General features: G+C 43.8%; 1 non-coding gene across 1 annotated transcript; it reads right to left on the bottom strand.

The window, feature by feature from the left end:
• Positions 1–5343: 5343 nt before the first annotated feature.
• On the bottom strand, positions 5344–5491 carry LOC130872314 (small nucleolar RNA SNORA48). The gene has a single exon (XR_009056922.1). It is a non-coding gene; the product is annotated as a small nucleolar RNA SNORA48 (small nucleolar RNA).
• Between the last annotated feature and the right edge of the window lie 6557 nt (positions 5492–12048).

Genomic DNA, 12048 nt, shown 5'->3' with positions numbered 1-12048 from the left:
CAAATAAATGTGGTGAAGAATATTGCACACGTGGCTTTTCACACCATTCTGAGTTTCTATAAGATGAATTCACAGTTGGGAACTCAATGGGGCAGAGGGCATTTGTGTTTTAGGGTTTTTAACACCATTTACAAGGTGTGTGCCAATTTACACATCAGCTAGAAATCAGCAGTCTTTAAAGGATAATTTTCTGCTTATTTATATACCTACTCTGGCTCTGCCCTGAGCTGAAAGAATGATCATTACAATTAGTACAAATTTAGAGCTAGCAAAATAGCATTACCAACAATATTGAAGCTTCATCTTAGTTGAGCCTTGGGAATAACCACACCCCACAGAGTGAGATTAACAATAGGCTGTACATGGAAACCACATACCAGACAGCACACACAGTGCTTTGCAGACATTAATAATCTGCTGAAGTGGAGGAAACTGAGTCACAAAGTGATAACTGCCTTGATAAACATGGTCTTTTTAATGACCTTATTGGTGGCATCATCACAACCTGGGTTATTTTAGTATTTCCTTTAATCTTCTTCTTTTCCATACATACGTATGGTGCATGTGTACAGTGGCACTAAAGAGCTCCACAACAGCCCAGAACAGAGTATAAAAAAGGTTTATCTATTTGGGAGATAAACTCACAGTAAGGGTAGTGATCCATTGTCCTCTGTGCGTGCTGGGAACTGAACCGAATCCAGCAGAACAATGGGCTGCACACACTTTTCATCTGTATTTATAGTACAGGAGACCACGCCCAAAGTGGGCCAGTATGAGAAAGGCTATTGGCTGAAGGGGTTTCCACAGCACATGTGGGCCTAGGTATGTGTATTTTTGTGTGTGAGGGCTCACGTGTGTGCAAGGTAGAGGTGCAGGTACATGTGGGAGCCTGTGCAGTGAGGCTGGTGCTGGCCGTCATCCTTTATTGTTCTCGCTATTCATTGAGGCAAGAGGACTCAGTCAAACCCACAGCTCACCAGTCTGGCTGGTGAGAATGGGGCTAGCCTTGCTAGCCAGCTTGCTCCAGAGATACCGTATCTTTGCCTTCCAAGGCTGGACTTAGAGGTGGGGTGCCGTGCCCATCGGCATTTATGTGGGTCCTTGGGGGATCCAAACTGTAGTCTTCTTGCTTGTTTAGTGAGTGATTTAACCGCTAAATCATCTTCCCCGCCTGCTTTTAGCATTTCTGCATATCGTATTCCATTTAATTTGCCTTAAGGCTTGAGTAAGCTTGCTCTTACACATATGAACTGCCAGCTCACAGAGGAACCCGTGCCTGGAATATGAAGCAGTATGTTTGACCAGTGGGGAGGCCCGTGTGGTCGACTCTGGTAATCACTCCCTTCATCTTGGAAATGAGAACAAAGAACATTTGTAAATCCTAAGTGCAACGTTATGACATGCTGTTTGAACTAGCTGTGGGGTTTGTCACAAACAGTTTGTTGCCAGGTGTGGTGGCACATATTTTTGATTCCAGCACTAGGGAGGCAGAGACAGGGGATCTCTGTGGGTTGGAGGCCAGCAAGGACTGCATCGTGAGACCCTGTCCCTGAAAAAAATTGTCATAGTTAAGAATGTTCTGAAGTTTATGAACGGCACTTTTTATGTCACTTGGAGTAGACATAGGTTTGTCCTTGTATGAGGTCCCATCCCTCCCACTAGTTCCAGTGTGCCTTCAGAGTAGGGTAGAGGATGGTAGAAGGACTAGGCACGCCCATTTTTTTTGACAGTACAGTATAGCATCGTACAAAGCTTCTACTCAAGAACCACACAATCAGTTTGCCAAAAAAAAAAAAAATGTACAATAAATCTCTGGTAGTGTTTTAACTTTGGGTTGGGCTGCATTAAACCAAAGCTTGCAACAACCTGCAGCCCCTCTTGCTCTGCAGCCAGGGAGTAGAGGGAGTGGCACATGTGTGAACGTCTGCATGGGGAAACACAACTCCTAGCTGAAGGAAGAAACTGGAAGCAAACCATATTAATCTGATCAGTAGGAAAAGGTCTGTTTGCCTCAACACAGATGTTCCCTTCGTCTTCTTTCCCTAATTAGTGCCAGGGAGCTAAATTCAGACTCTGCCCACAACAACAGCAATAAAAGATGAGGTGTGTGTGCCCACATTGGGACGGAAAGCACCCTGGTGATACTTCAGCCTGCTGAAGGCTACTGAGATAGCCACGAGAAGAATGGGCCGTCTGAAAATCTTCATCATTAAAGAAATGTTTTCCCATTGATGAACAGCTTGCTAAAGCCAGATAAGCAGTCTGAAAAGCATCAAAATGGGAGCATTCTTAATAATTCATTTGCTTCCAGTGTCTGGAAAGCAACCGCCATCCTATCCCTCAGCAAGTCGGGGACAGTCTGCTAATGTTTACAGTGGCCGGATGTCCCTTTCCTTTGTTAATATTGACATCCAGGATGTGAATGCTCTTGCTCGTTGATGTCACTGCTAATTAAGTCAGTGAATCTCGGGGGAAGCTTCATTCATTAACTGTGGCAGTAACAAACCATACTCTAGTCCCATCCCAGAGAGACCATCTCCAAACTGATACCCATGTTCAGGGCCAGCACCAACCTCTGGACGAATTCGGCCTAGTGCCATTTTGTTGTGTATTTCAGCGTATGGATGAGAAATTCCTATTATTCCCTCCATGTCCAGATGTCACAGTAGCCAGGGAACCTGTCCTTCTGAAGAAGTCTTCTGTGTCTAAGAGAAATTGTTTAGTATGTAAGAGGAAGCAGGATATAGAGGCCTGGCTTCTCGTCTGTTTAATTACCACTCGCTGTGTAATGCTGGGCAAGGCTCGCCATCCCTCTGAGCACTCGTGTGGTAGTAGGTGTAATGCTAATCCTTTCCAACTCTAATACCGCAATTCACTTTGAATGCAGGACTGCCAACTTCAGCGCTGCTAAATGGCCCTGCGAGTCTGCTACAAAAGCAGAGGTGTTCAGCTATAAGAGCTTCAGGTTCCTCCAGAGCCCAGTCTCTAAGTTCCAGACCAAAAGCAAGTGCATTCGTTACTTTTCTGTTGGTATAATAAAACACAACGGCCAAGGCAACTGACAGAAGAGTCTATTTGGTTTTGGAGGGAAGACTCCATCACATAAGGAAAGCAACAAGGCTGGGGTGAGAGAAGGAAGCTATCTGCAGGGATGAACTTCCTTCACCAACCACACTTCCTCTGCCTTCCCAAATAGCCCCAGCCACAATGAACCAAATGTTCAAAGACGCAAGAGTCTGTGTGTGTGTGTGTGTGTGTGTGTGTGTGTGTGTGTGTGTAGGGGCATTTCTCATCCAAACTAACATAACAAAGAAATAAACCACTATTGTTGTTTCCTCTCCTTTTTTTCTCTCCTCTCCTCTTTTCTCCTTTCCTCTCTTCCTCTCTCCTCCCTTCCACTCTTTCTTTCTTTCTTTCTTTCTTTCTTTCTTTCTTTCTTTCTTTCTTTCTTTCTTTCTTTCTTTCTTTCTTTCTTTCTTTCTTTCTTTGTTATTTGAGACAGGGTTTCTCTGTGTAGCCCTGGCTATACTAGAACTTATTTGTAGACCAGGCTGGTTTCAAACTCACAAAGATCCTCTGCTTCTTACTGTCTTCTTCTTATCTTGTTCACAACAGTATAAATATTTGATTTTTTTTTCTTTTGGCTGTGGAGACACTATTAGTAAATACAACAAAAGGGGGATTACTTCTCATGTGTGTAGGGGTTAGAATGATTGAGACAGGGCGTTTTGTAACCAAAGGTGTCCTGAAACTCACAATGAGAAGAGGCTGACTTTGAACTCCTGCCTCCATTTACCAAGTGCCAGGGTTATATCATTTGCGATTATGTCTGGCTCCAAAAAAATTATTTCAATAAAAATGTGTCAAACCATTTAACACCTGCTTTTAAATTGTTTTTCTGTCTGGTTGGTTAGCAACCCTCTCTCTGTTTCTTTTTTGGTGTCATCTAGATTAAAATACGATGTCTCACATATATATTCCTCAAGCCAGAAGCAGAGAGGGCACATGAGCCCTATCTGCCATCACTCTCACTAAGAAATCACCAGACACTGAAGACACTCCACCTGTTGTAGGAGGCCCCTTGTTTGCTCCCAGCTTTCCAGACTTGAAATAACTACACAGAAACCGTATTAGTTAAATCACTGCTTGACCTATTAGCTCTAGCTTCTTATTGGCCAACTCTTACATCTTAATTTAACCCATTTCTATTAATCTGTGTATGGCCACATGACTGTGGCATGGCTGTGGCTTACCAGCAAGGTTCAGTCTGGCGTCTGTCTCTGGCGGGGCTACATGGCTTCTCCTTGACTCTACTAGCTTTCTCCCAGCATTCAGTTTAGTTTTCCCTGCCTAGCTCTACTCTGCCCGATCAGGGCAAGCCAGTTTCTTTATTCATTAACCAATAAAAGCAACACATAGACAGAAGAACTTCCTACATCAGTCCATTCACTTCTCTCTATCTCCAGCATGCCTTTTATCTGGCCCCCATCACCTCCCATTGAACAATAGATTGTATTAACTCCCTGAAAGTCTCTCCAGGTCCCATTTCCCAAGTATTCTTTCGACTTCAGTAAAAGCAACCTTCCTAGAGCTTGAATTGAATTGCTTACTTTGTCTTATTGTTTGTATTCTAAAAGATTTCTAGCTGCACTGAAGATATCCATTTCACCCTGGTTTGCAAGAGTCCTATGTGAGTTGTTCAGTCTCCTCTCTCATTCATCACCAATCTCCCAAAACTATTTCCTCTTTAAGGCTACTTCACATTGCTACATGGTAGGCTAGCTCCCATCCCTGACCTGCCAGCTCCTACACATGCTATAGCTCCCTGTTTGAATGTCATTGCAGTAGACCAGCTCCTCTTTGCTCCTTCTCCAAAACCTTGCATTTTTTATTACAATTATAATGGCAAGTGTTTTTTTTTAATTTATAATCTCTTTCCCTCATGCAGTTCTCTGAGGAGGTGGTACACTCTGTCTCAGCACCATATTCCTCTTCCACCAAAATGGCCAGTTCACTGTAAGCCTGTCTTTGTTGGCTGAATAGAGACTTGAAAGAAGTTTCTCTCTTTCAATAACATTATTTCTTCCCCATCAAGGTATTTTCATGGACGATGCTGACTGTTACAGTCATTTTCTTTGAAGAGTTCTCCCTCTGAAGACTTGGGTCTTGACTGGGTGGGTCTTATTAAAGAGTCACCATCTTCTCTCCACATGCACGCTTTTCTGCTTAGGCATGCAGAGTGACTGAGGGTAGGCTTCAATTTTAGATAGGGTTTTCATTGCTGTGAAGAGACGCCATGATCACCATGACCAAGGCAACTCTTTTTTTCTTTTTTCTTTTTCTAAATGTGCCTTAGGCATGGAACAGCTTTGGCCACCAAGCCAGGCATCGAGCTAGGATGAACAAAGGACTGCCATCTGCTCTGCCCCTGACTGATAGATTTAAGATCAACACCACCAACAAGGTGTCTCCTTGTCTGTTGCCCAGGGTTTAGCAGAGTTCTTTTTATTTCTTCATCTTTTGATTAAAATTTTTCATTTATTTTGCATACCAACCACAATTTCCCCTCACTCCTGTGCTCCTGTTCCTTCCACCCATCTCCTGTCTACCCTCTCTCATTCACTCCTCCTCCATTCAGAAAGGGGCAGGCCTCCCATGGGAGTCAACAAAGCATGGCATATCAAGTTGAGGTAGAACCAAACTCCTCCCCCTCTATCAAGGCTGGGTGAGGCATCCCAGCATGAGGAATAAGTCCTCAAAAGCCAGCTCCAGCACAAGGGACAGGTCCTGATTCCACTACTTGGGGTCCCATAAATAGACCAAGCTATACAACGGTTACCCACATGCACAGGGCCTAGGTCAGTCCCATGTAGGTTCCCTAGCTTTCAGTCCAGAGTTCATGAGCTCCTACTGGCTCAGGTCAGCCGTCTCTGTCGGTTTTCCCTTCATGGTCTTTTCACCCTCTACCCCACCCCAGATAGGGCACATACAATCCTTCCTCCCTCTCTTCCACAGGATTCTTGGAGCTCAGCCCAGTCTAGTGCTTGGCTGTAGATCCCTGCATCTGCTTCAATCAGTTACTGGATAGAGTATCTCTGATGACAATTAGGGTAGTCACCAATCTGAGACAGGAGAAGGCCAGTTCAGATACTCACTCTACTATTGCTAGGAGTCTTAGCTCTGGGGTCATCCTTGTGGATTCCTGGGAGTCTACCTGGCAGCAGGTTTCTTCTTAGCCCCAAAACATCCCCCTCCATCAAGACATCTCTTTTATTACTCTCTTTCCCCCTGACCCAATCCTGCCCCAGCCTATCCAACGTCATCCCTCATGTTCCCATCCTTGTACTCCATCCCCTTCCCACTCCCCCAGTTTACCTAGGAGATCCTATCTATTTCCTCTTCCCAGGGAAATCTATGGTCTCTCTTTGGGTCCTCCTTATTATATAGCTTCTCTGGGACTATGGATTGTAGCTTGGTTATACTTTACTTTACAGCTAATATTCATTTATGAGTGAATACATACCATGTTTGTCTTTCTGGGTCTTGGTTATCTAGCTCAGGATGATTGTTTTTTTCTAGTTCCATCCATTTACCTGCAAATTTCATGATGTCATTGTTTTTTACTGCTGAGTAATACGCCATTGTGTAAATGTACCATATTTTCTTTATCCATTCTTCAGTTGAAGGGCATCTAGCTTGTTTCCAGGGTCTAGCTATTATGAATAATGCTGCTCTGAACATAGTTGAGCAAATATCCTTGTGTTATGATTGAGCATCCTTAAGTTATATGCACAAGATTGGTATAGCTGGATTTTGAGTTAGATTGAATTCCAGTTTTCTGAGAAACTATCATACCAATTTCCAAAGTGGCTGTACAAGTTTACACTCCCACCAGCAGTGGTAGATTGTTCCCCTTACTGCACGTCTTCTCCAGCATAGGTTACCATTAGTGTTTTTGATCATAGCCATTCTGACAGGTGTAAGATGTTATCTCAGAGTCATTTTGATTTGCATTTTCCTGATGTGCTAAGGATGTTGAACAATTCTTTATCTGCATCTTTCCCATTTGAGATTCTTCTGTTGAGAATTCTCTGTTTATATCTGTACACTATTTTTAAATTGGATTATTTTGATATTTTGATGTCTAATTTCTTGAGTTCTTTATATATTTTGGAGATCAGCCCTCTGTAAGATGTGGGGTTGGTGAAGATCTTTTCCCATTTTATAGGCTGTTGTTTTGTCTTCTTGACAGTATCTATTGCCTTACAGAAGCTTTCCAGTTTTAGGAGGTTCCATTTATTAACTGTGGATCTCAGTGTCTTTACTATTGCTGTTATATTCAGGAAGTTGTTTTCTGTGCCCATGCATTCAAAGCTACTTCTCCCTTTCTCTTCTATTAGATTCAGTGTAACTGTATTTATGTTGAGGTCTTTGGTCCACTTGTACTTGAGTTTTGTGTAGGATGATAGATACAAATCTATTTGCATTCTTCTACATGCCAACATCCAGTTATGCCAGCACTGTTTGTTAAAGATGCTTCCATTGTATAGTTTTGGCTTTATAAAAAATCAGGTGTTAATAGGTGTGACCACGGCAACTCTTATAAAGAAAACATTTAATTGGGGTAACTTGCTTACAGTTTGAGAGGTTCCGTCTATTATCATCTTGGAGCATGATGACATACAGGCAGACATAGTGGTGGCTACATCTTGGCTTGCAGGTGACAAGAAGTTGACTGACTGTCACACTGAGGGAAGCTTGAGCAAAAGCGACACACTTGCTCCAACAAGACCACAACCCCCAATAATGCCACTTTATTTGGGGGCCATTTTCTTTAAAACCACCACAGCATGTCCCAAGATATCTGACACCATCATCAGGACTTCACTCTGCACTTCTCTTGCGACCTCCCTGGAGAGATTTCAAAGGAGATGCACAGCGTAGGGTAGAAGATAGAGTTTATTCCAGAGAAAAGACTCACTGTCAAGAGGCAAGCCTGCAAAAGGCCATAGAGAGAGACAGCTGCACAAACGTTGGGTAGGCTTAGTTCCCAATTCCCCGGACAGCTTTCCTAAGGGACATTTCTCTGTCCAGATGATTGACAGCCTCATTTGGATCAGCTTTTACAGTGGGCATTGGTATGTCCTTGTTTTTGTTCATTTAGTCAAGGTCTCTTGTATCCTGTCTGACTACAAAATGATACTCATTAAGTAGCTGAGGATGATCTTAAACTTCTGGTCCTCTTGAGAGCTGGATGCCATGCATAGGGGCCACCATACATGGTTTATGTGTCTTTTGAATGATATCCTTGCACTTTATTAGAGGATTTATACAGTGATCTTCTAAAGTTTAAGGTTCCTGAAACCAGGTTTTTAGAGTTACCCACTAGTGACTTTTCTGGCACGTCAGGGTGTTGTTGATTCTGAGAAAGGAGCCCAAATGACCTCTAATTCTGCTAATATCTGCCTGGCTACCTAAGCAACATGATGGCTGTTCCAGCTTCATTTCTGCTGTTGTAATAAAATATCCCGATAAAGAGCGATTTCTGGGAGAAAGGGCTTATTTTGTCTCATGATTCCAGGGTACTATTTCTGGGGACGTCATGGTGACAGCAGTGTGACATAGCCAGTCAGAACCCATCCACAGTCCAGAGCAGAGAGAAATAGAACCATATATGCTTGCTTGCTTGACTCTAATACAGCCTAGGACCCAAACCCAGAAAATAGTACAACATGCAGTGGGCTGGGTCTGTCAATCAACTTACAAAAAAAAAAAAAAAAAATCCCTCCCAGGCCTGCCCATAGGCTAGCCTGATCTAGATAATCCCTCACTGAGACAGCAAGGATTCTGTTCCTTTCTAGGCACTTGACTCTGGGCAAAGACTGTAGCCTGTTTCTTAAGCTGTAAAATGAGTTAATAATAGAATCTGATAGGTTTTTCTTGAGGATTTAATGAGGTAATGAATGTAATTATAATGACTAGTGCAATGCCTGACCTGCAACAGATGCTTGGCAAAGCTCTCACTAATAATGTTTTACTTAATCAGGAAAGGCAAATCCAAATGTGCAGGGGTGGGGGCTGGGTAGGGATGGGGGGGCGGGGCATCTGGAGAGTTATGTATTCTGTTTTCTGCCCAACCTCCAACACTCTCTCCAACACTCCTGAAAAGTGGGGAGCTTTAATTCCCAGTCTTATTAAAAACTAGCTTTATAAACCAGTACTATGAAATTGCTGATATGCATTAAACTTTGACAATCTGAATTACGTTTAGGAATAATGAATATACATATAATGGGCATTTTGTTTGTTTTTGCTGTTTTGAGGCAAATTAAGTCATTTGCCTGGAGGCCACCCGCGTATTGGCGTTTGGTGACAGCTCAGTACAGGCAGAGCGAAGGTGATCTAAACCTTTTACCCAGGGGTTGTTACACACAGAGTGCCAGGACAGCAAGAACTTTATATTCTCCTTGCCCTGCCCTCCCCGTTGTAGTGTGGGTTTGTGTAGGAAGTGCAGCTCTGGTGCTCTGAGTAGATAGTGGAGTGGGAGGGGGTAAATTGCAAGCTTTGTTTCCCTCCTGCTGCCTGTCATCCAATTCTCCGCTTTTCTCTGACTTTCATGAGTGATGAGGTCATCCCAGCGCGAGAAAATCAAACTCCTATTTTTCAAATTCAATGAAGGCCAGCCTTGTTTAGTCTGCATAAACAGAGGCCAGACCCATGGAGCCAGGAAGACAAGCAGCCCGCCCTCTAGTGGTCACACTACACAGTGCCCGTCACTCCCGGGAGAACCGACAGGAAGGCGGGAGCGTGAGGTCTAAAATGTAAGTTAAAATTAGATCAATAGTCAGCTTGGCTGTCTCAATCAATGCATTGCAGGGAGAGCATACAACCATCTATTTATAAGCTAAACCCGGCATTATGTTCCTCTTTTAGGACGCAGAGATCCATTACTGCGCGCGGCGGGGGAGAGGATGCTGCGCGGAGCAGGATCCTACCACTTTACAGCTCGCTGACTCGCCCGACCTCACCAGCCTGGGATGGGAGGTTGCTGAACAGACGGAGGACCCGCCCAGCCTGAGGCTCTCTTTGCTGAGGACTGTGCCCCTGCCGTGTCCCCTAACCAATCACAGCCGCCAATCCCGTACCACGATTGACTGCATCCTAGTCTTTAAATTGAAGGGGCCAAAAAGGGGAACGGGCGGGGCTGAGGAGGGGAGAAGAGGTGCAAATACATTAAAAATAACAGAACTCGAGAGCCCTCCTACTGAGACAGGGCGCACATCAGTTGGATTCTAGCCACAGGCTTGACTGCCCTTTGACAAATGTTTCCAAACTAGCTTCCCCACTGCCCTGAATTATTCAGTCCCTGATCAGGCAATTATTGCTGTCAATAGCTGTGGTTCATCCTCCCCCCCTCCTCCATCATCATCCTCATCAAAATACAAACAGGAATCGATTTGTGTAGCAAGCCAGCGTAGTTCTTAAAGTCTGGCTGAGGTGAATCTGTACTCTATTGCTCCTGCAGCCCTCCCCTCCCCCGGGGAAGGAACCTCTGAAATACGAAACAGATCTACAGGCAGCTATTGCTTTCATGTCGTTCAATTACACTCTTTGAAATATGCTACAGAAAAAAAGAGATAAAATTTGATCTGGCACCACCATGATGCAAGATCAAATCCTATTTTTCAAGAAATGAAATCTTGTCTTAGAGATGTATATAGCATATTATATAGATTTACAGATTTACTTCTTTATTTTTGTTTTTCTGTCTCTGATAATTTTCTTTCATAAGCATGTACTATTTTTATGATAGAAAAAAAATTTTAAGGGCCCAAAGAATTTTAATGTTAACGTAAGTGTACATTAGATATATTTTTAGTATCGATCTATTAGTTGCTATATCATTTGAACATAAAAGAGTTTTGAACTATAGATAGGAACTGTTGCATTCTTTATTTAGAAAGAGTCTCTTTCCTCCTCTTCCACTTCTTGTTGGCTTACCTCCAAAACCTTCCACATCTGTCTCTTTCTCAGCATCTACACCGCTCCTCTCTTAGGGACCAGTCACCATTTATTATCCTTCACCTGTGCGCCCAAAATATCTTGTCTGCAATGTCTCCCTCCTTCCTTCCCCAATGAGGGTCCTTACCTGCCACCGTAGCAACCAGATTGCTCTTTTAAAATGCAAATTGGATACTTCCTCCTCTCGGTTTAACAGCCTGCCTTGGCTTCTCAGAGGGTCTTGGTTAGACTAATTTCTTCCCATAGCCAGAAGGTAGCCTACTGTGCCGGCCAGCTTCTCTTCTCTGTCAGCTTGCCTGGGTTTGGAATGACCTGGATGGTATATGACCCTTGGAGGTGCCTGTTTCCAGAGCTTTAACTGAGGCACTGAGATGGACATATATAGCTCATCTCTCCATGGGTTGGGATCTCTGACAGAATAAAAAGGGGGGAGTAGGGAGGCTGAAGAAATGGCTCAGCAGTGAAGAGTACTGCTGCCTGCTCTTGCAGAGAAGCCAGGCCAGTTCCCAAACCCATATTGGCTGCTCACAACCTCCTGTAATCCAGCTCCAGGGATATCTGAAGTCTGACGCACACAGGCACACACCCCCAAACACAGGCACACTTACACACATAAATAATGAAACATTTTAAAAACTGACAAATGATAGGTTTAAATAGAAGCCTAAAGTTGTGTGTGTGGTGGGGGAGGTGACAGGGACAAAGGTACTGAGCACCAGCATTCTCTCTCTGGTTCCTGACTGAGGACGCAATGCGAATGCCCACCTCGCAGTCCCTATGTCTTGTTATGCCAGCCATGGTAGACTACATCCTTCAAATGGTAATAAATTGGGGTGAGTAATGGATGCTGGGGATCGAATTCAGGTCTTCTTGGACAGGCGCCCTTACAGGGTGACCACCCGGTCAGCCCGGATTTATTTTATTTCAACACAGCAATGAGCTTCGAATAGAATTCTAATTTGCTTGCACACAGTAGAGTAGAAGACCCTTCTCTGTGGGCTCTAGGACAGTGCCTGGCTCCTGTTG

Source organism: Chionomys nivalis, chromosome 3 (genome assembly GCF_950005125.1).
Source record: "Chionomys nivalis chromosome 3, mChiNiv1.1, whole genome shotgun sequence".
NCBI classification, from domain to species: Eukaryota; Metazoa; Chordata; class Mammalia; order Rodentia; family Cricetidae; genus Chionomys; species Chionomys nivalis.
This window is presented reverse-complemented; position numbering and strand designations above follow the sequence as displayed.